Below are 26,689 nucleotides of genomic sequence, written 5' to 3'. Positions count from 1 at the left end.
TTGAATTGGATCTTGAACTTCGACAACAGTCCATGGGGGTTGAAACCAAAAAGCCGTATCTTCATTTATTTTATTTATTTTTAAAAATTATTTAAATGTTTATTTGTTTTTGAGAGACAGAGTGAGAATGGAGGAGGAGCAGAGAGAGGGACACACAGTATCTGAAGCAGGCTCCAGGCTCTGAGCTGTCTGCATGGAGTCAGACGCAGGGCTCGAACTCATGGACCGGGGGATCATGACCTGAGCCGAAGTCAGCACTCAACCAATGGAGCCACTCAAGTGCCCCCCGTATCTTTATTTAATAGTTGAGAAATCATAGGGCAGAAGTCAAATGACACTTTCAGGTGGAAAGCTTGTGTTAGAATCCATGTCTTCCTTGTTCTGATTGGTTCTCTGTCATTGTTCCCATTTATCACACAATATTCCCCAGCAGGGACAGTGTTTGTAAACAAAGGTAGTACATTGCATATTGCAAGTTTGCTCTGAGGCCAGGACCTCAGATGCTTTCTTGACCTCAGAAGTTACAGAGGATGGAAATGGAGTGAAGAGATGAGCATATAACCAGAGTCCACAGGGTCATGGAAGGTGGAAAGTTTCTAATTAGAAACAACTTAGACTTGATTGGATTGTTCTTCTCATCTCAGAAACGTACAGAATGACTCCCCTCCCTTCATTGTGTTTGTAAGTGTTGCTGTTTTGAACTGGTGTATTTCTACATTTTACAGTTTTCTTTTTTATAAATTAGAATAAAGCAGTTCTTGGTGGCCGAATGTCTCCTGAAGCAGATTTTGAGAAGCAGAAAAGTGAGGTTTTCAATCATGTACAAGACTGACAATTAGCTGATAGAAATCCCTTTTCCCCCTATTTCCTCAAAAGTCAGTTCTCAGAAAAATAATCATTTATACATACCCTGTTTACCAGCAGGGTTAAAAGTTCAGGCAAAGAAAGACATCAAAATATTTACATTAAAGCAAATCAATGCTTCTATACCGCGTCTGGCTCTGCAGATTTGGAATCAGGGCGTCATGCTTGTCCCAAGAAGAGGAAGTGGAGGGGCGCCTGGGTGGCTCAGTTGGTTTAGTGTCCAACTTCAGCTTAGGTTATGATCTGGTGGTTCGTGGGTTCAAGCCCTGCATCGGGCTCTGTGCTGACGGCATGAAGCCTGGAGCCTGCTTTGGATTCTGTGTCTCCCTCTCTTTCTAACCCTTCCTCACTCACAGTCTCTCTCTCTTAAAAATAAACATTTAAAATTTAAAAAAATAAAAGAAGAGGAAGCAGAACTCTGGAAGGCTGGCCCTATGTTTCTCCATCTCGCTCTCTTTCTCCAAGATTATCCTCTTTGTCTGAGACTGCTGTCTCAACCACCCCTGCTTTCTAGATCTTTTCTTCCTTTTCATACTTCATATTTCATAGCTCAGGTCATTAGGACCCTACCCAACTATTTTTACCAATGGCATGTTCCTATTATTTCCTGAGGCATTTGGGGTTTTTTTTAATCCTCAATCTTTACAAATGAAAATTATAATGATCGCAGCCACCATCATGGAATCTGTACATTATACTTTCATGCATTACTGCAAATACCCTCCTATGTTGACATGCTGATTTGGGAAACCAAAGCTTAGAGGTCCCACAGTTTGCCAGGGACCAGGCACACCAGAACCAGGGACCAGGCACACCAAAACTGGGCCATGTCTGACTGAGTTGTGTAATTTATGGGGTCTCCATTGCTCCAACCCTAAAGGGAAGGCCCCAGCACTGACCATGTCTTCAGGGCTCAGTCTTACCTTAAGAATAAACAGGTCAAGGGGTGCCTGAGTGGCTCAGTTGGTTGAGCTCTGACTTTGGCTCAGGTCACGATCTCACGGTTTATGGGTTTGAGCGCTGCGTCAGGCTCTGTGCTGACAGCTCGGAGCCTGGAGCCTGCTTCAGATTCTGTGTCTCTCCCTCTGCCCCTCACATGCTCATGCTCTGTCTCTCTCTGTCTTTCAATAATAAATAAATGTTAAGGAAGAAGAAGAAGAAAGAAGAAGAAGATGAAGAAGAAGAAGAAGAAGACGAGGAGGAGGAGACAGATTGAGGAAAGTCAGGTAGACTTAATCTAACACAAGCAATGCTCTTCCAGAGGGACCACAAGTGAGGGCTGGGGTGGGGGCCATGCGGACAGCAGGCCCGGCACCAACTGCTCTGGGTGGCTCACCCTCATCTGTTGTCAGCACATCGCAGCCCAGTAGACTCCTGGCCATGACAGAGAGAGATCCCAGGATGCCTGGCCTTGGCCGCCTATGCAAGACGAGACACTGCTGTGGTGCTGGCGGGAGACACAGTGCTGGAAAAGGAACTCATCTGTCACCAGACGTGACACTTGGAGGCCGAAGCACCCCTGGACTGGCCCTGGGTCAGTGAGCAGGGCAGAAGGAAGGGCCCTTTGTTCAGGTGATTCTGTCCTGGGTACATCCTTCTCGAGATGCTGCTGTGTGCTGGGCACGAGCAGGGCGCGAAGGACACCGCTTAGCCCTGCCCTCAAGGGCTCCGGGTGCAGGTGGTTCTGGGCCTGCCCTCACCAGGCCCAGCTGGCATGCCCACCCCACCTGTCCCAGCCACTGTTGGAGTGGCCTTCCCTTCATGTGGTGTCATGTGGAGTTCTGCAGGGGTCTGAAGAGAGCCTGCCAACAACCCCTCTCTCAAGAAGCACCCCCTTCACACTCATTCTGCACGTAGACACACCACCCACCAGCGGCACACACCCCGGATAATCTGCACGCCAGGGACACGCACAGGTATCCACACACACACACACACACATGCCACAGCTCCTCCCACACCCACTCCCACTCCACACGTGCACGGATTCCCACTGCACACACCACAGCACGCACACAGGTGTTCACGCACGGCAGACACCCACAGTCAGTCGTCCACGCCACACACATACCACACACACACGGAGCACACACACATGAGCCACAGACACCTACATCCATACCACACATGTGCCACACCTGCATCCAGTCACACACACGCCACACACGTACCTACCACTTGCACCACATACAGCTCACATAACAAGACGCACACCCAACGGTCCACAGCACGCCCACGTGCACGTACCCACCCCACAGGCATGCGCACCATAAACGTCCGAGTTCCTATCCACCCCCACACGGGGAAGGAGGCACACACGCACACACTCATTCTCACTCTCCCGTTGTTGACTCCGCTAATTCTAAGGCAGCCATGCCAGGACCAGAGATGAACAGCCAAATACCTTCCCTCTCAAAGAGCTGACCTGTGTGTGGAAGAGTTACTCTTTGTAAAGTGACTTCTTGAGGAAATAAAAAAAGCAGGTACAAGTGAGGGAACCTGAAAACGGAAGGACTGGTTACAGGGTTGTGTGCTATCGCCTCTACTGGTTCCAAAGATAAAAATAATGGAATAAGAATTATTCAGGGCTGAAGGGGGAACCTTTACGGATGATCTATTTCCCTCATGTTTGCTTTTCTTCCTCAAACAGCAGCAACAACCCCTTCTACTGGTGTAAGTCTTTTTATGGTTTCTTAGCCCAATCCCTTTCTCCATCCCTTTGACTCTCAAGCAGCCTCACCATTTTGCTGAGAAGTGGAGGCCTGCCTGGGACCCCAGAGAGCCTCTGACTGATTCCCCTCAAATTCCCCAGCTAGCTTCTCAGAAGAATAAAGACCAAATTCACTTTACCAGCATTTCCTCACCACCTACGTAAAGCAGGCACACGTTGGGCTTTGGAGGTAAAAGGTGTCACCACAGAGCTCTGACCTCAAGGGGCCCAGAGAGCTGAGCTCTAGCAGTTGTGCTCACAGGTCTTCTGGGATGGGGTGAGAATGCAGATTCTAGGACCAGGGCCCTGGGTGGGATCTCTACCCTTCTGACCCTCCAACCACACTTGGAATAGCAGGCATTTTTCAGAACCAAAGGGTGTCCACATCCCGGACAGAAGGGCAGGAGGACAGGAGGCAAGGTCAACATGGCTGCCAGCATTTAGGGAGATAGAGGCTCAGGTGGGGGCCGTGTTGGCCAGAAGTACTGCTGCGGCCCAGGACTCGGCAGGGACCCCTGGACTTCCGATTGCCCTCTGTTTTTAGTTATGCTCAGCTATCTTTTCTCTGTCACCTACTAGTCACACTCTTTTTTTTTTAAGTTTTATTTATTTATTTTTAGAGCAAGAGGGAGAAAGCATGAGCAGGGGAGGGGCAGAGAGACGAAGAGAAAGAGAATCCTAAGCAGGCTCTGCACTGTCAGTGCAGAGCCAGATGCGGGGCTCGAACTCACATACAGAACTGTGAGATCATGACCGGAGCCGAAATCAGGAGTCAAACGCTTAACCAACCGAGTCACTCAGGCACCCCTAGTCACACTCCTTTTTAAGGGAAAATGGCTTCACTTTTACATATTTTGAAAATACAAAGAAGAAACACAACAGAGGGATAGAGAGGTCAGACCACTGTGGATATAAATCCAGGATACACTGGTTTTGTGATGTAGAACAAACTGAAACTCAATTTTGTAAAGTGAAACAGAAGAATAATAATCCCATCTCTGGGGCCTGTGATGAGGGCTGGAAACACAGCTGACCCTCGAGTAACATGAGTTTGAACTCAGCAGGTCCACTTACACCTGGATTTTTTTACAGTACGGCACTGTGATGCATTTTCCCTTCTTTATTACTTTCTTACTATTTTTTCTCAGGCTTAATGTATAGTAAAAATACAGTGTGTGTATATATATATATATATATATATATATATATATATATATAGCATATAAAGTATGTATGAATCAACCATTTGTCATCGGTAAGGCTTCTGGTTGACAGTAGGCCATTAATGGTTAAACTTTGGGGGGATTCAAGAGCTATAGGCAGATTTTCAACTGTGTCTGAAGTTGGTGCCCCCAACCCCCGTGTGGTTCAAGATTTAACTGTAATGTGTGAACCACCAAAAGTTGTGTCCCGAGCAAATTAAAGCCTCAGATGGCAGCTGGGATTATCCATCTACTTAGGTAATCATCACTGAAAACGCAATGCCTGCGGTAGACCTGGAGAAAGTGAGTAACCCCAGGTTAAAGGAGAGCATGTCCCACTCATCATGGGGACTCAGATGGCTTTTGAGGTCCTGCAATGTCATGTTAAAAGGGAGGCAGACCCGAGATTACAGAAGGAAGAGCATAATGTATAGGAAAACCTTAAATCTCATATTTGGAGACATCGGTCCTCCATGGACCAGTGTCAAGGCCAGACACTCCCCAGGTTGACTCCCTTCTACTGGATAAAAGCAAATGTGACTCAAAAGGATCTCAGGGTTAACAAGAAGACATTTAAATCTAGAAATTTGAGGTTGAGCCATTTGTCAGAAAGTCTCAGCAGAGATAAGCATGTTGCCACTCGCTCAGACTATGAAACCCTCACTGCTTTTGAAAACTGAGTCAAAGAACCCAACATGGGGATTCACGTGAAGGAGGCTGGGCACAGCTCTTTCAATTACAGTGCTTTTCTGAGCCAGATGCCCACACGTGGAGCCGGGCAGGAAAGCAGATTATTTTCACTAAGTTTTCATCCACTGGATTCGTTTCTCTTGCTGGCACATCTGATGGAAAGGGGGCATGTGGGCCAAGTAGCATGAGGGGGGTGCTCCTAAAGCCCACGTGTGACCACCTCAGCCAAGGGCCCGTGGACGGAGCCATGTTTTTGCTGTGCTTGAAGTATCTGCACTTCTAACTTCAGAGCAACTTGCAAACACCTTAGAGATACTGGCGTGAAAGGGAGAGAAGCTGGAAGGCTGGGAACGAGCAAGTATCACTGCCCTTTTCCAGAGGAATGGGTTCTAAAAACTACAGAAGAGCAGACTCACTCCCATTTCCGGGCAAACGCAGAAGAGGCATTAGATAAAGTTCACAAGCATTTGGGAAGAAAGTGGTGGTCTCTAAGAGCCACCACGAGTTCTCTAAGAGAAAGTCATTCCATGCTAACCTCATTTCCTGTTTTGACGAGCTTCACCAGAACAGTCGATTAGGGGAATGCCCCAGAAAGTGTGTCTTGCTTTCAGTAAAGCATCTGAAAACCTCTCTTCATATCCTATGTACATAAGATACAAAAGATGGGCCAGATGATGGTATGACCAGGAGAACTCACAGTTGCCAGGACGACCTTCCCAAAGAGGTCAGACCATGGCATTATTTTGGTCCTGCCGCCTCTACTCCCACGCCCGCTGCCGGAGATGGTCATGCTGGCCAGGCCACCCACTCGGTCTCAACACGGACTATTGGGTGTTTTCTCCCCACTGGCAAGTGAGGTTTGAAATGATTCTCTGCAGCTTTGCACGTAGTGAAAGCTGCAGGCTCCAAGGTGGCCATGTAGGTCTATAGCTTGTTTTTCTCCAGTTCCGACCTTTGGAGGGAAGCCGGGATATTTCCATGGAGACCCGCAGGGCCCCGTCCTGTGCTCTGTCCCACCCTCCACTTTAAAACTAACTTGGGGGGAGACACTAAAGGTGTGTTTATCACATTTGCAAATCACACTAATCTCTGAGGGGAAAAAAAGGGCCTCCCACAATCAACTTGCAAGAGTTAGAAAGCTAGGATGCAATGAGAGAACATACGTGAAGCCTATGTTTTTTTAAAAACACAATCCACTGTAGGAGTACAACATTCAGGTATGGTTGGTTCTAGCTACGCTACTATGTGCTTGAGTGTGACCAGAAGGGCCAAAATAATGCTTCAGAGTCCCCCCTTTTACTATTTAATTCTTTCCATAATATTGAGCTCTTTTTCAGGGTGTTCGGCACTAAAAACCATTTCCCTGCTTATGTTACGGCCTTGTTGTGCGGACAAAATAAGTCAGAGGCGGTAAAGTGCTTTGAAAAAGGGAAAGCTTCGAAATTCAAAATAGTATTATTATTTGTCGTAAGGTGCTTTCCCTCCAAAAAAAGAAAAAAAAACTCTGACAGTCTCTGAGTGATAAGCAGAAAATGATTCAGCCTTGGCTTCTATTTCTCCAGCTGTCATCTCAAAGTGACTGAGCTTGCCAAGTGGCCTCAATGAGCCCATCTCACAGCCTGAACTCCTGTAGAACTCCAAACTCCTGCAAAACTCCAAACCCCTGCGTTGCCAATCTGCTTTTCCAGAAGTTCTTCTTGGAAGGCAAGACTTCCCACTGTCCTACATTCTGGTAATTAAATAATCACTCCGATAGCTCCCTTTCCAGGGCTGGGTCTTCAAAGATACAAACCGAGGGAACAGCCAGAGTAAATGCCAAGTGACCTGGGTCAGAGCCTTGGACTTTTGTAGGTATTTTAAATTCTTTTGGATCCTACCGTGCAGTGCTTTGAAAGCATGTCCCTCTTGCTACGGCACAAGCCCGGGCTCAAAAGGTAGATGAAAAATATATTGCAGGCCCAAGACAGGAGAGCAGACCCTAGTCAAATCAGCAGACTGAGAGGATTAGCTTAAACCTCTCTTGCAGTCAGTGTAATTCCACCTGGTGTTACAGGCCTCAGAGTACACCTAGACAGAGTTGTCTGGTAGAATTTTCTGTGATGGGACAGGTGTTCTAGATCTGTGCTATCCAATACAGCAGGCATCGTCCCATGTGGATATTTACATTTACATGAACTAAAATAAAAAGGAATTAAAAATGTACCGTAGCTCCTCAGTCACACAGCCACGTTTTAAGTTTTCAGGAGACACATGTGGTCACTAGCCATATCGGACAATATGGCTGAAGATCAACCGTTCTTAACCTTGGCTACCTGGTGGAATTGCCTGGGGAGATTCAAAAAACTACTAATGTCTGCCCCCACCATCCCAAATTCTGTTGTAATTGGTCCTGGTGGAACCTGGGCATTTGGAGTTTTGAAAACTCCTAGATAATTCTGATGTCCGCCCAGGGTTCAGAACCATTGCCCTAACCATCTAGGATTGTGTGTTCAATTTATTTTGCTCCTCCTGTTGTCCTTGAGAACTAAATACACGAGGGCAGTGATGTGTCTAAAGGGGCTGAGGTGTGTGTGAGCGCCCCATGGGGCACGTCCATAAACCCTCAACTGGGCTTGCGCTCCGTGTACCCTCAAGGGTTTTATCTGTGTTTCCCCATGACCCCTTTCTGCACTGCCTCCTCCTCTAAGACTCTAAGAAACAGAACGGCAGAGAGGGGGAAAGGAACCTCAGGGCAGGGTGGGATCTTTGGGATCACCTGGTCTTCTTGGTGTTCTGCTGAGGAAAGTAACATCTAGAGAAGTTAGGTGATTCGCCCAGGCGACTGCTTGCAGAATGAGGACGAGGACCCCATACTCCAGACCCCTCACTGGGGACACATCCCTGTGCCACATGGTTGCCTTTAATCTTCCAGGAACATAAGCAAATGAGATTTAACTTACAGACATTGATTTGCAAGGCAAAGCTTGGTTTCAGGTGAGAATCTGATTATCCAGATAGAGTTTATGATCAACCCTTCCTGCTGGGCAGTAAGTATACTGACAGAAAGCCTGTGTCCCCTCCTTAGATCACCAGAGGTAAATGGATTCACAATTTCCTCATCCACCACACAGTGGTTAGAATACTGGGCAACTCAATATCACAGTGTCACTACGAGAAGTGACAAGGTGATGGATCTAGTCAACATAATTATTGAGCAGAGTGCCAGGTGCTGGGGACAAACTGGGCAATTAGACAGACTAGAATCTTCCTTTGTTGAACTGAAATTTGGAAGACTGGTTAGAGGTACACAACCAATTAATAAATGAACAAACAGGATAATTGTTGATATTGGTAAGTTTGGGTCATGAAGCTGAGGGAAATAGTGGGGGAAGAGGGTTGCCTCAGGACAGGTGGTCAGAGAGAGTCTCTGAGTGGGGGAGTGGGGCACGTTGGCGCTGAGACCTGGACATGCATGTGCAGTATACCGTGTGCCATGCAATAGGGACAGGTGATATTATCATCATGGGCGATTGAGAAATTAAATTCTGAGAAGCACGAAATAGTACACGGTCATCTTACATCATTCGTGGACATCTGCTAAGCTTAAAAGTGAAGACTGACAGAAAGTGCTGAAAGGCAGCTACCAATGGCATCTCTGGCCAGGTCCCCAAGAGGATTGAGTTGTCCCATTAAGGATGAGGGGATACAGATAAGGCTCCAATGAAGGAATGCTTTGACATTAACCCACTTTAAATAATGCTTAGTTGCTAAATCCAGGGGCTTGGATTTGAAGGGTGGATTGATGAAACCAGGACTTTGAAGTGAAATGGACATGCTCTCCATCCATGATGAACTGCATGGTGATCCCTTACATTTTGTGGGCAAAGCCCCAGCAACCCCCACTCACAAGTAGGTTAGAGGTGCTGGGAAGGGTGAGGGGTAGAGTTGGTCCCCATCCAACTTGTCTCTAGAATGTGCCATACAGTATGTACCCAAGAAACCTCGTGGGACAAAGGTGACTGATGGGTAGGGGAAAGAGAAGGAGGCAGCTGAGAAGACAGAGGTTTCCAGTAGAAAGCTCCAAGTTAGTGATGATTTTGGGGTGACCATTAGCTGGCCATGATTAGAAAGAGTTCCACATGTCTTCCAGGGTTTTTGCAAAGGTCAATGTGCCACCACAGACTCTAGAGAGGTCTTCTAGAGCTGTAGAAGAAAAGTCAGGGCACACAGCTAGTAATAAGAGACTCAAGTTCAACACACTTCCAAAGATGTCATCATGATCTGTGTGGTTATGGCAGGGTTCACTTGGGGTGCTATAGAAATTAACCTCAGATGCTATTTGGTGTCCTTTAAGTTAATGCTCAAGTGTAACTAATAAGCAAACAATTCATTTTTCTTGACTTTTGCTTTTAATGAAGGAAAAACACACGTAGAGTGTGGCCAGGTAAATAGGAAACCGGCGCGACTAGATGGTGACCACAACATCACAGACACACCATTGGTGACTGTGGACGTCCTCAGAGTCCACAGCCGTTAGGATCAAGCCCCAGGGGGAAACCCTTCACCTGCACTCCGGCTGTGGGCAGCAGGTAGAGGCACTGGAGGGGGACCGAGTCCTGATTTTTCTGTGTCTGTGTCATTTTCGATCAACTGTGTCATAGAGCTTCCTGTTTCATCTCCCAGTTATTCTGAAACAAAAACATGCATGAAAAACACAGGTCACTGCCAACCGCATTTAGAGACAGTCACTCCAGTACATGGAAACCGAAAAGGGAAAGACAGATCATAAATGCCACAGTAAACTGGGGAATCAAATTTATCAGCATCTATTCAAATAGCGATAATCAATGAAAATTGCGGGCGGTGATGGTGGGGGGCGGGCGGCAGGGCCGTTCATTTAAAAATAATTCACAAGAGACAAAAAAGGCAGATGTTCCCAGAAGCCCACTACCTGTTTACTGAAAGCTGAAGTTAGTTCTGACCTTATGGGTCAGGGTCTACTGCTGGGGCACATTGAGGCTCTCCCCCTACTGCCCCTGTTGGCCAGGCTAAACAGTCACACAGGACTTTCAGGACAACTCTGGTGTTTGTCCAGTGCTTGCCCAGGTGCTACACAGAGCAGCATTCCTCAAGGGTCCAAAGAGGCGTGAGAGAGGTCACCAGGGAATTGCAGCCCAGCGAGGACGGACAAGGAAGATGGAGGCTGACCTCTGGGTCCCCTGTCCTCTTCCCGTCCCAGGAGAGCTAGCCTCCCAGGTGCACCAATGCATCGTGAACGGACTGGGGTGCACCAAGAAGTCTCAGTGAGGTGGAGGGAAGAAAAGAGGAGAAAGAGGCCTCTGACCCAACAAAAGCCCTGAGGACAGCACAGGGCTGAGGCAGCTCTGAGGACAATGGTTCTAATTAAAACTGCTTGGCCATTTGAGAGCAGTATGGTTTGGCTCCCAAGCAATGGGATGTTGTGGAAGGAAGCTTATTCTCAGTTCCCAAACAAGTGAAAGGATCATTCCAAAGACAGGCAGAGGGACGAGTCAATTCGGGAATACAGATGGTGTCACCTCCCCCAAAGATGGCGGCCCCACCAGCCAGCTTTGCGCTTAATTCTGTGGCTCAGACATGCGGGGGAGGACAAGAAGGCAGGAGACAGAACTGCCGTGGTCAGAGAAGAAAGAGCGCTGCCTGTCTACGCGGAGCTTCCCTGGTTTGCTCTCCCCTCCGCGTGCAACCTGCCCGAGATGGAGCCCTGAGTTCACCAGGAAAACCAGCTGCCCCTGCCCCTCCCCATTTCCTGACTTTTGTTAATGGCGCAAAAATATCTGTAAAAAGGGAGGAAAGAGGTGCATGATTTTGGAAAAACTCCATCCTCCCCCCTAGAGAGTCATTCACAATGCACAGCAGCATACAAAAGACCCTGAGAAGTTAGGAAATAAAGAAAGCTGTTGAAATTCATTTATTGTGTGCTTCCCAAACCCTCTTTACATGAGGAGCCTTTGGAGCCTTGCTGGCAGGATTCTGTTGAGTGGCAGAGTTTAAAGCTCCTCTTGACACCCACGTCCCTGCCGTTCCGGACACTCGCGTGGCACTTGTGATCGGTCTGTATTTATTTCTCGAAACTGTATTGTTGTTCCTTCCACCTTTCTCCTAGCCTTCTGTACAAATGACTTAGCTGATTCACATCAACTCCTACAGCCTGAAGGGTTTTATTTGTGTTTTTTTTTTGCTTTTGTTTTGTCAAGGGCCCCATTTGCCAGTGGCAGTGAAATCCTGGGCTTTCGGAGAGATGATAAATCTGGCTCTGTGGTATCTATCATTCTGGGAAGAACATTGCCCAGATGAATCTGTTGGGAAAAACAGCTTCTTGATTTGTGTCCTATGAGCTGGCCTTTTCTAATGTGACTTAAAGTCTGGAAACTGACCCCAAGATTTCTTATGCAGTGTCTTACTGGGTGCCCAAAGGAAAACAAGAGCAAAGAAATGTGTCAGCCATGGAAAAGGGTGGAAGGGAACACCGGGGTCCTCTAGTCTCACCGTTGAGATAGAGATGGCTTAGGAACTTGTGCTCTCCTCCAGTTACCCTCTTCTGAGGGGTAAAACATCAAATTATGACAGTCCCGGTAGACTTGAGTAACAGACCCTCAACCATGCAGACGCTGACCAAAATCATAAGAGTGAGACATAATAGGGTTTTAAAGAACATCTGGTCAACCTTCATTTTACAGGCACCCAAAGGGAGGAAGTTCGCAATTGTCCTAAGAGCAGACTGGAAAGGACACTGCTGGGACCAAGGCGTGGAACCCTCCCTTGTCCCTAAATTCGGAGCTAGCTTGTTTAGGAACTCTTGCATGGATAAGTAAAATCCATAATGAATCCACGTTGGCCTGGCTGTCTAGTTATCATTAAAAAAACAACAACAACAATAACCTAAAACAGCCCATTCAGGAACTTTTAAGGATTTGCCCCTAATTCAGAACCAATCACACTTGTGGTTTCCCACATGCCAGCATCCACTGATAGTGGGTGGAAACTACCAGCCCTGCATTGGACAGTCCCAAAGGTCACATGTTATTCCTTTACTCACTCCCAGTCTGGCTGAATTACATCTCTAGTATTGAAGGGGCCCCCAGTAGGTCTCCCACTGTGCACACGACTTCACTTTCCCTCAGATCTGAGGGATGGCCTCAGGGTCACATACATCACACTGCAAATACACGCCCTCAGGGGGGACCTGAAATGTAACCCAGGCAATTTTCTGGATGTTCCCTGAGCTAGCTCCTAAATCCTCCCCTTTCTGTTCCTCATGGCAGAGGGAAGGCTCCAGCCATGGGAAACTGAGGAGGGGCGAGAAAACAGTAGCTCAGACATCCACCCCCAGACCAGATGGTTCACTGGATAGTTTCACCCAAGCCTCTTTCCCAGGCAGTAAGGGCCAGGGCACGGGGGCGGGGGAGCGAAGCCATCGACTTCAGTTTGCTGTCACGTCCCTGGCGCTGTCAATCTCTCACTGCTCAAAGGCCAAGCCAGAGCCCCCAGCCACCCATGTACAGGACACACACTTGAGCTTGTTCTGCACCAAAGTCTTTTTCAACGCTTGGGAAAACGACAAGCCAGGCACTCACATCCTGTTCATGCTGACTCATGGTGGATTCTGACAGCGTTGGGAGCCAACTTCTTGAGATTTCGAAATCGCTGCCCAGAAGGATAAACTGTATTCAACAACACCAAGGTGTCCAGCTCTTAGGAGTCCACTGTCTTTATTTCTCAGAAAGTTAAAACTGAGAGGGCACAGTAAATGTTCATTGTTCATTACCGACTAATTTCAGAGATAAGTGATATGTGGGTCCCTTGTGTAAATAAATTATTAGGCTTCTGTGCTGCCGGACATGTCAGGGCAGGGGAGGGAGAAACCCACGCCTGAGGGCCCCCCTTCCCTCGTTTCTGAAGGGGGCTCCCATTTCTAGAGCTAAAGCCACGTAACTCTGAGCAGATTTAAAATCTCTCCTGAGGGGACGTCCCCTGAGAAGCAGTTTTTGCGAAGTGTTCCACGCATCATTACAGACCTACACGTGGTTCAGAAAGACTCCGCGTCCCTCAAAACCCCTGTTAGCAGAGCACGAGCCTATCTCTGGGCCACCCCGAACACACCCAGATCCTTTTGGCCACCATTCATTGGGTGCATCCCATGTGCCAGACATGGTTTCAGACGTGCTCTCCCTGAAGCACCACACTGGCCCTCTCAGCTTGGTGCTATGAGGCCCAACTCTCACCTGGAAGGCAACGGGGAGTTCTGCACCGAGCCAGAAAATGGTGGCACCCACCTTCCCATCTAGCACCCTGATCAAGATGCTCTGTCCCCATTACGGGATGAAGAGGAGCTCACAGGTGATTCAATCACCTGTCCCCCCATGGATCTTGGAAGTTTGCCCACCTTTTGGTACAGTGAGGCACCTCTTAAATACCTCCCTCCGTTTGTACTAAAGATGGAAATAGAGACAAGACCGTTGGGCAGCCCAAGGGTGGCCCTCACTGGATTATTTCCTGGTCCTGTCCTGCCACTCACCACCCCCACCCTGGCCACCTTCTCTATCCTTAAGATAAAACCCACTTTTCAAAGAACTAAACAGTTTAGCAGATCTATAGTCAGGTTGACACCATGAAAGTCCAAAATTACAGGTAAACTTGCTATCTAGTGATGGAGAGATGCAAAGCTCTGAAGGACTGGGTGTATTACAGAGGCTGGGCTGAGCACACAAGGGGACTGGCACTGGAGGGAAAATGGAGACAACCAACAGGCACATCGCACGTTGGCCTTTGGGTGTTCCCATCACCCACGGCCCATGGCCCGAACCACTGTTTCTCAACACGCATCTCTGGACCAGCAGCATCATGTCACCAGAGAATCTGTTAGAAATGCAAATCTGCAAGCCCTTTTCCCGACCTTCTAGATTGGAAATTTTGGCAGCAGGGCCACGGGATGTGTGTTTTCGTAGCCCCCAGGGGGTCCAGATGCATGCCCAAGAATGCCCAGTGGTGACTGATGTTCAGAAGACTTATTGATGTTCTTGGACATGGGACATGGGCTTGGTCCCTAGTGACCCCAGGGGTCTGCACATTGGCCATGTACTCATGTTCTCTGTTTAACCAACTGTCTGCAAGAACCTCACTGGAGGGTTCTCTCCTGAGATCCCCATGGTGGCAGGAAAGGGCCAGCAGCTCAGAAGCCATCACATTCTTGGGGTGACCCTCTTGACTGCTACCCTGGGAGGAGAGGTGGGGGCCAAGCCCACTGTGCGTCAGAGCTCTGCTTGCACCAACCTCTGGCCCCAGCGGAAGCCCATGACCAGACAGGTAGGCAGCAACATATGACCAGGTGCCACCCCCCCCTTCCTGCAAAGAAAAGGAACATTAAAAAAATAGTTTGTTTATTATTTAAAAATAAAACTAACCTCATCCAGGAAGTATGAAAAGAAGAAGAAAGAGGAGGAGGAGGAAGACACCAAAAGTGGCAGTGATGGAGGGTGCGCACAGATACCATGATGTTCCTCAGTTTCCACTGTCCACTTTGTAGGAGTGGTGGGAACAGGTAGGGTAGGGTACTGGGGAGGGGAGGGACTTGCAGGGGTGGGGGAGGTGGAACAGAGAAGGGGACTATGAGTCACGAGGCCCAGCCTCGCCAGACGTAGGGCATGTCCCATTCAGGGCCCTCTGTGCAGGTGTGGCCGTCACAGCCAGACTTGGAGAAGACACCTAAAATGGAAACTGCCATTTGAGATCATCCCACGCACCCAGTGACTCTCCTGTCCCACGTTCTGCCCTCCTGTGTGTTTCAGGTGAAGACACAGGAGTTCCCAGGGCATGATCGCTTCCCCGCACGCCCCTCCCAGAGGCGCAAGTCTGACAGCAGTCAACTAGAGAGACACCCCCCATGCCCAGACTACCATGCAAGCCGGTGGCTACGCAGCCCTTCAGGACCCCACGTCCAAGCTGGCCTGACCTGCTTTGGCATGATGGACACTGACACGAGGCCACCCAAGGCAGGCAGGAGTCAAGTCAGAAGTTTAACACAGAGCCACTCATCCTCTCCGAAATACGGCTCAACTGGAATTCGAAAAATGTGGGGTACGGGACTTACAGTGTCCACCCAAGGATTTGAATGAGGAAAACCAGTGAGACTGTAGAACGTTTCCTCTTTCACAGCATCAGCAGGCAGGAGAACAGGAAATAGGAGCCCTCCCTCTGCCCGTGATCAAAAATAAATACGAACACTGTAAAATATGCACGCGTTGAAAAGATATCAATCAAAAGGATTTCAAGTCACTGCTATCGCTGTCAAAGAAAGCCCCTGGTCTTAAAAAAAAAAAAAAAAAAGAAAGAAGAAAAAGAAAAAAGAAAAAGACAGAAAGAAAGACAGAAAGAAAGAAAAAGAAAAAACTGTACAACAAAGTCTCAAAATAGAACCAAAACCTGCAAATCATCCTCAAGAGTGTATTAGGAACCTATGTCTTAGCAGGCTGTTGAAAGGTTAATAATTTTCCTACCGAAACTGAATGTGGGTTGTGAAAGAACATTAAAATGAAGAAAATTTCCCCGTGGCTGCTATTTTATTATCACCAAAGCCATCAAGTTTCAGTTTGAGTTATTTGTATTTATTTGTGAAAACAAAGATTAGATAAGTAGAAACATAAACCCCATCCTAATTATTGCCCTGGAGTATCTGATTTTTAAGACAGAAAAATAAGACTATCACACACACACACACACACACACACACACACACACACACACACACAGGCAGGGCAGAAGAAGTCAAAACAACGGAGAGAAAGGATGCCGTTGTCTTTTTCTATCACTTGAAAAAATGTATTGTCTCGTGTAAAAGCCTGATATATTTGCACAGTCTGTGAAGGTAATGTGAGGGTCAATGTATACCTTTAATTGTTGGCGTTTTTCTCAACTGCACGCTCAGGGAGAGAGCTCTTTTTTAAACTGCAGACTGTAATTTTTGTTTGACACTTGCAAAAAGGTAGTGAGAGCCATACAATTCAATGGTGAAGACCTGAAACCACGGCATTTAAAAGATCAAATTATGAGCTTTGAAACATTTACGAGCAGGTGAGCCTGAATGAGATGTGGGCTGTAGGGGCAGCGCTGGATTTCAACTCAGAAGTGTCTCAGAGCCCAGGTGAGCTGCTTTGTTTTCTGGAGTTTTAAAAGAAATCCACTAGATGAAATGGTTAATCAAAATCTATGGGTGAGAGCAAAAACTTATCTTCCAGCGCAACATAAACACCAGAATGAAAAAAATAACATGCAAAAAGACCTTCAGTGGTCTCACATCACCGAACAAACTGTTTTTCTACCTATTTTGTGTTGCTGGCTTTTGTTATCAGCCCAATCGGCAAATTGTGGCCAATTTTGTCATGGTTTAAGCAGACATTTTGTTCCCAAACTGCTTTCAACATTTTAGCTACCAAATACAGTTTATGAGAAATTGAACAAGCCACAATACAAGCAGAAAAGGTATCTATTCTTGCTAAATTAACCCCTTTTAAGGTTAAAATGACACACACACACACAGAGATTAAAAAAAAAAAAAAGAATTCTAGTAAATCCAAATTTGCAACAACCAAATCAGACTTTTCCTGGAAAAAAGACTAATGAATGATTAACCCACTAATTGGATTTTGAAACCAACTACATGATATTCCCCCGTTCTGATTACTATTACACCCTGAACTTGCTTGTAAGGAAACAGCATGTCATTTTTATTTGCAGACACACACACATCAAATATTATTTGACCACGCAGAGCTAAAGACTAAAGGAATTAGTGGAATTATCCTAAGGTATAATAACCGATGAAGCAGTTATTTACTACTGAAAATAAATGACACCCACGTAGTTCATCTTATAGATTAATATTGAAACCAAATGGCAGTCTTACACCGCAAATCATTTCACAAAAAAAATAATGAAACTAGTTAACATGAAAACACAGGGTTTTAATTTTATGAAACATTAAATATTAAGATCAAAACGATAGAAAGCTGACATGGGTGTTTTTTGGGGTTTTTTTTTTCAATTTTGTGCTTGCTTCATTTTAACAACAAATTGAAAATGAAAAAAGAATGTAAGAATCCTCGCTAAAAATCCAAGAATTACTACTTGGAAGAAGAGCAGTATGTCAGAGAGAGAAGACTGAAGAAAACGTCTCTGTTTGCAGCCCTGCCTCATATTTGAAGGCATAGCTATTATACACCATTTTTAGCCTTTTAAAATACCAGCATGCCCACACACCATCTCAGATTAAACCCAGGAGAAAATGACACATTCTGAAACCATTTTCTAAAGCTTCTTTTCCTGATAACACTCAGACGCTTACAATCAAATTAATGAGTTTCTAAAAAGCCCAAACAACTCTCCATAAAGAGACAATTGTTCACAACAGCCTGCAGACATTTCTAAAATTTTCAGGCAATACTAAGAGCATTAGTCTTTGCTATTTATATTTAGAAAAGCTAAGCTGTTTTTAACATCTATATGAGAAAGAAATGCTACTCAGTGCTTTGGCTAATTAAATTGAGGAACAATTTGAAAAACACCAGTAGATTCAGCCCAGTATCCCCCTCATTTCAAACAATTGAAAACTTAGTTCATAGTTTTCCTCCACCTTCTTTGCACAAATCTGTTTTCTTGTAATCTATTCACACTCGAAAATTCTTCAGGTAGTAAAGAAAGGAAACACCCACAGAGATAAGTCATTATTTCTTCTGAAAGTGGATCTCTTCATAAATCATAGACCAGCAAATAAACAGTAAAAAGAAAACTAACAAGAAAGAAATGACAAAACTCAGGAAGGATACTGAAAAATCTATATTGACTGACAGCAAGCTTAGCATGGGGAATGTAAAATCACTGGACACATTTGTGGTCAGTTTAAAACCCTTTGGGGGAGAGATAGACATTGCTTTGGGAGATCTTGAACCGGTGGCAGTATCCATGTAACAACATCTCTTGAAGGTCATGGGTTATGCGGGTTAATTCCAGACCTAAAACATGTGATTCATACTTTACACTTCATGCTTTTATGTTCCAATCTTCTCAGTGTTTGATACTTTAAAGCAAGGAGCTTGACGTAGGCAAGACAGAGCATTTAAGAACACACAAACCAAAAAGCCTTGAATGAACGCCACAGTGGACGATGACAGGGAATAAGACCATCGTAACCACCTGAATTTGTTACTTTAGAGATTTTTCTATATGAGTATTTTACCCTAGACCTGCCCTTGCCCTCGCCCAGCACCATCGAAGGCTCACATTCAGAAAAAGCCTGACCTTAACTAATACTTGCCCACTCTTTCAAACCACACATGTCCCCTTCCCCCGATGTAAGACTTGGGAAATGATGATGATTTTAGTCATCTGGAAAGAGTGAAACATGACATGGTCTTAAAGCACTTTCTTCAAAACCGGTGTCATTTTAACTCTGTTTTACCACAACTAAAAAGGCCGTGCTCACGGAACAGATTCGAGCTCACCCTCAATTTTATCTGTAACCCGGGAATTTCTTAAGAGCCGAGTGGCACAGTACAAAAGCTTCCATTGAAGAAACATTCAAAGCGTTAAAAAGAAATTACCCACTTTTTACAATAAGTTTATGAATCAAAATGTTAATGCTTCCATATTAAAAGTTGTCTTTAGCATAATTACTTCACATGCAACTAGCTAACTTTTCTTTTCACAAAATGCCTTTGTCAACAGCAAGATTTTAAAACACCATTGTTATATTCAGAGACATTCCTAAGTGGAAGGAAAATAGAGATCCCCCCCATTTGCTAGATACCCCTTTTTACTTGAAACCAATCTATCATATATGAAATGGGGACAATTTTAGTAAAGTAACCTGGCTTTAAGCATTAGGGAAGGTTCAACTGTAAAATTAGAAGCCCAGGCTTTTTATTTATTTATTTTGAAAGCAAGTCATGGTTCTCCAGAATCTAGAAATAACTGCTATGGGGGGCAGGAGGGGGGGTGGGAGAAAAAGAAAAGAAAAAGAAAAAAAAAAAAAGAAGCCAGACACACAAGAATGAGAGAAACCTGGTAACTCAGAATTCTTGACCTGGAAAGGAGCCTCTCTCATTTTATTTTCTATTTTCCACAGAGAGAAAACAAACAGCTTTCTATTCACAAAATGAAATGTGGACAAGAAGAAGGAATGTGTAATATGCTAAACACTATTGTATCGAAGTGAACACAGACACAGAATCACCTTTCTTGTTAGTGTGAATCGAAGCCACCGTGTTACACAGTGAGTGAACAAAGACAGATCAGACCATCAAGAACAGGATAATTTGGGTTGTAAACCCAGGCAAGAGCTAAGTAATTCTCCTCTGACAGGGTCTGTTAGCACGACCAAGAAGCACCATGGAACCTCTTGGACTATGAAGGGTGTAGTGCATTTCTGAATCTAAAACTTCTCATTGATGGTGGCGTGAAAGCTGTTTAATTAGCTGTAGGATGCCAACCAATCTCTTTATCAAAGCCAGCTGAAAACAAAACTGAGAGAAACAGATTGTGGTTTCACAAAAATGTATTTACATGAATATATTTTAAAAGGAGTTCGATCATTAGGTACGATGTCATCAGTGACGGGCGGTGGATTTGACATTTAAAGATGTCAGGGGTTGTCAGATTTATCTCCAGTCTAAACTTAGTTTAGATGTAACCACTTTTGTGAGCAGACCTTGTTTTGTTAAATTCCAGCCCAGAAATCTGAAGAGACTTAACTGTTATTTACTGAATACAAATCTCCTCATGTCTTCTCACTTCCTTACCGAAGATCTTCTAAACAGAAAGTGGAGCCCCTGGGTGACAAGTGGAATAGAAGCCCACTTTCACACCTCATCACAAGGATGGTGACAGAGGTGAGCAAGCCACGGTAACGGAGCATCCAGGGAGAGTTATTGATAAGCACGGTGTTTCCTGAGGTAGAGGAGAGTCCGAACTCTTTAGCCTGCTTCTTCGCCAAGACTTGTCTTGGAAAGAACATTCTGATAAGACGGGCTTTCCTGCACTTAACACCTCAAATTGTTGACGAAGAGGAGGAAAACCCAGAGTGACACCAAACGTTTCACGGCAATTAAAGCTGTCTTATCAAAGGAGCAATAAAAGATCCTGGCTAAACACCCACCTTCAGGTGTGTTCAGCCAGGAACATGGGTCACTAGGTTTTTGTCTGTTGGTCTAGCAACCAAGAAGTAACAATGCTTTATATTTTCTCCAGAGATGGGTAAGGGAATCACTGCCATCCATCCCAAGAAGGATGCTTGGTGCATGGGTCAGTCACTCATCCACTCTTTCCCAATTCCCACTTCCCATTTTGCCTGATTCCCTGGGAGAGGCAACTACGTTCTGAGACAAATGAAGCTTAAAACGAGCTCTAGCAGACCCAAGTGAAATCGCCACTCTGCAGCCAACGTCACCCCTGAACCACAGAACCTCACGCAGGGGACCTCACAGATCTCTCAAACAGAAAGGGAAATGGTTGTTGAAATAGGTGACAAAAATGTACATTCAGATAGGAACGCTGTTCCTTACGACCTCAGTTCACGTTGTGGAGGTCAAGGGCTGTCTTGTGACAGCACAGCAGACAACACTGTTTTTAAAAGGTTACAGGAGAAAAAAATGTTGTACACACTGCACTCTTCATGTATTACTGTCTGCAGTGTGTTTTTTAAACAAGACTTCTCTCTCCAAATCTAACTCTTTCAGTGTTAATCATTTTGTTTAAAAAAAAAAAAAGTAGCAGGACACTTAGGATAAAATAAATAAAAATAAAGTGATAAAAAAAAAAGTAACATTAAAATCTGCCTACATAGGTTGCCGTTCAAGCCCAGGAGAGCCAGGCCAGAGGAAATCCCCACCCGGGTTCTGACAGAGCAGTTAGAAAAGGAAGCAGCCCAGGGGCCCGGGGAACAGCCGAAGGACAGTCACCATTGCAACCTGTCGCCTTCTCAGCAAGCGTGTCGTTCGTGGGAAATAGCAGCCTTGATTTCTTCTATAAACCCAACACGCCTGGACTTTATTTATTCACAGTCTCTTCTCCCTGCCTGTGCTGTGACATTTATTTGAAAACTTACAAAAACCAGCAAAGCCGGTCTCCAAGGAAGGCTAGAATGAAGAAGTTTCACTCTCCCCTAAGCGCCAGGGAGCCCTGCTTCTAGACTCTGACGGGCTCCTCTGACCACCAGACTGAGGTTCTGAGTCAGCGCACAGAGGCCCGAGGGGACAGCTGAGCAGCAAAATTGCTTTATGGATTGGTTTTGAGTAGGACACATTAAAAAAAGAAAAGTTACAATGCAGCACTTCTGATGGAACTAAATCAGAATGACCACACTAGGTAGCCTGCAAAATAAAATGGGAAAGCTTCCATTTCAGCAAATCAAAGGGGCTTCCCCCATCCTGGGGACCTCCTTCCCACCTGCCTATGGCTGGAGGCAAGAAGCCAGAGAGAGGACATGCTATGCCTCCAGGGTCCCTTCCTCCCTGGCTGTCTTTGTTGTTCCCACTGCCTTTATTAGGCGACACCGCTTGCAAAGCCTTCTCTCTGCTGCGGCCTGTTGCTAAGGGATGAGCCTTACTGCTTCCCGAACACAACAGCCACAGTGCTCGCTTGGCAGTGAGCAAGGCAGACATCTCAGTGTGGTGACAAAGTGGAGATAATCCTTAAAAACATCCTCATTTGCATTTCCCCTTAGAAGGATGGCAGCATCTGCCCTACTCTGAAATGTATATTTTCTTTATCTCAGTGTTGGGTTCGATGCCTTTGGAATGGATCTCACGTCCATATTGAATTTCTGTCCCCTGTTGCCAACCACCGTGCCTCAGGTGACTGTGAGCTCTTAGAATTCTTGGCTGTGATCTCACTCAGTTGTCAGCCTTTATTTACTTTTCTCTCTCTTTCTTTTTTTTTTCTTGGAGAGAAGCAAACCACATCGTCAAAGCATTTAAAAACACAAACCAAAGGAAACTAGGGTTTCCAGGCTTGAAGCAAATGGTATTTACCCACAATTTATTTCCAAGAAGTAATTTGGAATCCATTGTCGTTTTTTCATTCTGATTCATTTAGAAGCACAACATTGTAGTTGTCCTGATGATCTATTTGCTTCTTGCCAACAATATGTGAAATGCAACTCCTGTCCTCAGACCCAGACTCACCTTGATTCTTGGGACGGGGTTTTCCCACCCCTTTTATGTGCCTCCCGTTGGGGGTGACCAGAGTCCGGCCGCTGCTGACGCTATGAGTCAGGAGTTGGTAGAGATGATTCAAGACATTCTCTCTCTAGATGCTACCACCCCACACTCAATAGAAATTCAAATGTCACTCCGTGGGTTGAAAAGCAACTCCTTCTACCTCTCACTGGGAGGACGGACCTTGTCACCGGGCAACCCGGAGGCCTCATGCTTCGGGCCTCCCAGGCATAGTTGCAAGATCCCAGATGTTGAGACTGGCTCCTTCAGCCTCTTGGGGCTGGAAGGCAGGGCTTCCCTACGTCCCCCCCAGGGCAGTGTTTGGTGCAGAGTGGGCACTGGTGAGAATAAGCTGCGTGGGCTCACAAATGGCAGATGCATGCAGTTTGTCTGGTAGCACAAGCTGACTTGCTAGCTCAGGACCTACTAGAGTCCCAGGGCTGACACAGACTGGTACAGTGAGATGAAGGAAGCTGACAGTTTCCATTTGCCAATGTAGTGCATTGTGTAAATGATCAAGTTTGCCCAATCTTTTTAGCCAAATCCGCTGAATACCCTTCGAAAGAAGCAAGCCACCAGATGGGTGGTCCACTTCTGCAGATGACAGGTGAGGGTTCAGGGGAGGACAGACAGATGTCTGTTGGCCCAGCTGGTGTTCTTGCTTTCGTACTATGTCTTCTTCAGTGCCACTTAAGTTAGTGGTCACCACCCCAAATCCCATAGAGCCTCTTCCATAGAGGCTGTTGGTCCATATAGCCATGGGCCTGGCTGGACTGTGTCTTCCCTGGGACAGACTCCGTGGCTGGCTGACCCTACATGACCAGCACCAAGTGCCTTGGCAGGAGTACCAGCATGTGAGAAACAGTTTGCTGTCTCCTGCCCATGAGGCCTTCTGGAGCAAAGAGGACACTGTCTCCAGTATTGGGTGTTCAAGTTCATGATAACAACAAAATATCAGCCATCCTGGGAAAGGCTCATCACTTCCACTTTGCACCTTGGTGAGCCTCAAGTTTCCATGCATTACAAGGACTGAGCACCCTATGGAGGTGCTGAGCCCACCTGCCCTGTGGTAAGAATCAAGGATGGATCAGGCTTGCTCCATCGGTGGCAGAATGCACTCAGGAGGGAGGGGGACTTCCTCTGGGGAAGTCATGAAGAGGACCCACCTGAGGGGCGAGGGAGGAAGGACAGCTCTAGTTGACTCAGATCATTCCCTCTGTCAGATTCCCCAACCATACCTCACGGGCTTGCCTTTTTGCAATCATCCCTGAATATTAATTTATTCATTCATTCCATCATTGACCCATTCCACACTCTGTCTAGGCGACTAGTATGCTCCAGGAGAAAGCCTTTCACATTAATGCGGACTCAAATATCTTTCCAAAAATTGACCTGTTAACCATGTCAGCAGCTCCTTGAAACAAAACAGAAAAGAAAATCTCCACAAAGGCTGTTCATCCAATTAAATAACATTTCTCTTAGGAGATTTGTGTGGGTATTATCTTCCTAACCAAGGCTGGAACACGTTCGGCATGGCTAGCCCCATGTCCTGCTAAGAACCCACAGGGGCAGAGGTCAGGAAAAAGAAGAGGGCACATTTGATGGAAGGTGGCTGTTGGTAAATCAGGAGGAAGTACCAATCTGTCGCACGGGGTCTATTCTAAGGTGAGTGAAGTGGGGGCGCCTGGGTGGCTCAGTTGGTTGAGCATCCGGCTTCAGCTCAGGTCATGATCTCACGGTTCATGGGTTTGAGCCCCGCGTCAGGCTCTGTGCTGACCGCTCAGAGCCTGGAACCTGCTTCTGATTCTGTGTCTCCCTCTCTCTCTGACCCTCCCCTGCTCACACTGTCTCTCTCTCTCTCTCAAAAATAAATAAAACATTTAAAAAAAAGAGTTAAAACTAAGGCGAATGAAGTGTATCACATAGAGTGTGGCCGTGGTGGAGGAAACAGGGGCTTTGATGCCAAGGAAGGAATCCAGTGTGTTTTTTGTAGAAATTAGAAGCTTATTAGATTGATTATTCCAATACTGCTCCTCTTGTCCCTTTGGGTTTGCAAAGTAGCTCTCTGCTCACGCTGGCCTTTGTAGATAAGGTTTCATCTATACTTTAAAACTGCACAGAGAGGCAGGCCAGGCTGATGGACTCAGACCATTCATTTGTTTATTTAACAGATGAAGGTTTTTCACAGACAGAAAGGCCCAGGGACGTTTCTTCTTGGACAAATCACATTAGGAAGACGCAGGGCCGGGCCCCCTGACTCCCACCTCTGTGTGCCATGACCTCGCAGGGCTGTGCAAGTGGGGCTGCTGGGTAATCTGGGGCAGCTCTTGCCCTGTAAAACACACGGGGGCCTAAGGACAGAAGGGAGGTGGGCACAGGCTTGGATTCAAGGGCAAGGCAAGGCTCTGGTACCCAGTGCTGGGTCCTGATGAATCTCTCGGTACTGTTTGGTCTGTTGTCACAGCCCTTAAGCTGGGCACTGTGCTTGGCCTGAAGTGGACACTCCGCATCCGTGAATCGAGTTTACCACTCATGTGTGCTAAGTGGGCCCCAAGACCGTGTATCCTATGGATTTTGAAGACCTATCAAAGTAATATCAGTCACCATCAAGAATGGTGGTTAGCAAGGTAATTCACATGAATATAAATAATACCATTTAAAGACATATATATGAGGTCACCAGTGTCACAGCACTAGTGGAAACAGCCAAGCCCTGGGAGCTGAGAGTGGAATCCTTTATGTAGCAGGAATAGACAGAAAGAGAAAAGGACAGAGCTTTCTTTCCGTCCTGCTTCAGACTTCCTTTGTACCTGAGGGTTCTCCCCAGGACCCCCGCCCACCCCAATGCCTGCTCCAACTCTTAAAGCTACCTAGCACCTCCTTTCCCTTCTGCCATCCCTCCCCCTGTGGCCCCGTCCCCCCATTTCCTGGAAAGGCTGGGGAGGTGGGGTGTGGGCACTGGGTCACTGAGCTCAGCCTCTGGACGGGTGGTTAGCACCCTCCCAGAGAAGAGGCTCCAGCCTGTCCAAAACTCTAACAGGGGCCTTCTCCAGCCTCGTTTCAGGGCACACTGTGGGCCTGGGGGTTAGGGAGGCCGTGTTTGCAGACAGGCCTGTCCCATCAGCAGACAGAACTTCTCCCAGGGGGCACCTTGGACCGTTTCTCCCTAACCAGGGTCTCCTCCTGCTCGGCCTACAGTCCCACTGCAAAGCAGCCGGTAGGTGGCTGTGGTCACCAGGAAGGCGGGTGGGCCCCACTCTCAGACCACCCAGGGGCTTCTTTATTCCTTCCACCTGTTGGTGTTCTGACACACCTGGCCCCCGGGGGCACCCTAACTCCGATCATGTATCACCCACTTGGTGGGAGTATAATCCTCTCTGAGTCATTCCACAATTGAAAAAAAAAGATAATAAAATAATTGTGTTTCTGTTATTTGCAGCTTACCTCAGCCTTCTTTTCTCCCTCTAGACTGATAATAAGGGGTGCCTGCACTGTCTAATTCATGTCTTTTTCTTTAAGAAAAAATATAAAAATAAGGGCGCCTGGGTGGCTCAGTGGGTTAAGTGTCCAACTTCAGCTCAGGCCATGATCTTTCGTGGTTTGTGGATTCGAGCTCCACATCAGGCTCTGTGCGGACAGCTCAGAGCCTGGAACCTGCTTCAGATTCTGTGTTTCCCTCTCTCTGTACCTCTCTCCCACTCACACTCTGTCCCCCTCCCTCTCTCTTTCTGTCTCTCTCTCAAAAATAAACATTAAAAATTTTTTAGGGAAAGAGAGTTGGGGAGAGAGAGGGACACAAAACTTGAGAGACTATTGAATACTGAAAACAACCTGAGGGTTGAAGGGGAAGGGGGAAGGGGGAGAAGAGGTGGTGGTGATGGAGGAGGGCACTTGTGGGGAAGAGCACTGGGTGTTGTACGGAAACCAATTTGACAAGAAACTATTTTAAAAAAAATTTTTAGAAGAAAAAATAGAAAAGTAACCTTTTCTTGTTTTTT

General features: G+C 46.4%; 1 long non-coding RNA gene across 1 annotated transcript in view; it reads right to left on the bottom strand.

Annotated features, from left to right (window-relative positions):
- Positions 1-26,689, bottom strand: part of LOC115290095 — a 119,773-nt gene that overhangs the window by 47,028 nt on the left and 46,056 nt on the right. Inside the window, exon 2 of the long non-coding RNA XR_003907958.1 lies at positions 10,011-10,133. This is a non-coding gene — a long non-coding RNA (uncharacterized LOC115290095). The remainder of the gene's footprint in view (positions 1-10,010; positions 10,134-26,689) is intronic.

The sequence above is a fragment of the Suricata suricatta genome, chromosome 4 (assembly GCF_006229205.1).
Source record: "Suricata suricatta isolate VVHF042 chromosome 4, meerkat_22Aug2017_6uvM2_HiC, whole genome shotgun sequence".
Classification (NCBI taxonomy): domain Eukaryota; kingdom Metazoa; phylum Chordata; class Mammalia; order Carnivora; family Herpestidae; genus Suricata; species Suricata suricatta.
Note: the sequence above shows the minus strand (reverse complement) of the source record. Positions and strands in the feature narration are given on the sequence as shown.